Raw genomic sequence first — 880 nt, 5'->3', positions numbered from 1 at the left:
TTAAAATATAGCTCTATCTGCAACTGTATTTGATAATGTTTTGAACTTTTAAAATGGTAGAACCAGAGGCTGCACTTCATATTAGTGTCAAACTTTGGCTTTTTTTTTATGGGTTACCTTCATTTTTGCTTCTACATTAAATTTAGAATAGGTTTAAATTGCCGTCATGTTTTTAAGGTTCTTCTTCTACATATTAAAAAAGTTGTTAAACATCTGAGTGGTGCACTACTGCTACTAGTGGTGAGAAAGTGTATTGCCCCTTATTCAAAATCAATGTGGTCCCACGGCCCTCTGCGGCTCAAAGTTAAAAACTGTTGTTCTTTTGAGGCCCTCAAGGTGCCACTCACGGCCCACAATTGGGCCGCGGCCCATAGGTTAAGAATCTCTGGTTTAAACAATCAGTGCTACAACTTTTCTGTTAAAATCAACCTGAGTTGTGTCCTGGATGTTTCCAACACATTTCACCTCAAACATGTGTCCTCTGACAGAAACCAGAATCTCCAAGTGTGCTGAAAGTAAACCTGCTGACCACCAGGTGTTTCTCAGAGCCGAACGTTTCCCTTGGAGTCGGCAAGCGGTAGGGGGAAAAAAAAAACAACAGAAATGATGGTGGGGGTGGGGTGGGCATAGAAAAACTGCTGGCAATCCAAACTGAAGAAAAAAAATCACACCTCCTTCCTTTGGAGTCTTTAATGACTTCTCCCTCCTCCGCTTTCCCATCAAAATATTATATCAATATGTGCTGGCGAAAAATTAAACAAGTAAAACAATGAGACGGCCCCAGGGGGATGGGGGGGGGGGTCCTTCCCCCTCTAAATTAGTCTGTGCATTTTAGAAGAAGGTCACTTCCTCCTCCTCTAACCAGCCCACACCCCACCTC

This window comes from Austrofundulus limnaeus, unplaced genomic scaffold (assembly GCF_001266775.1).
Source record: "Austrofundulus limnaeus strain Quisiro unplaced genomic scaffold, Austrofundulus_limnaeus-1.0 Scaffold799, whole genome shotgun sequence".
Classification (NCBI taxonomy): Eukaryota; Metazoa; Chordata; class Actinopteri; order Cyprinodontiformes; family Rivulidae; genus Austrofundulus; species Austrofundulus limnaeus.
Note: the sequence above shows the minus strand (reverse complement) of the source record.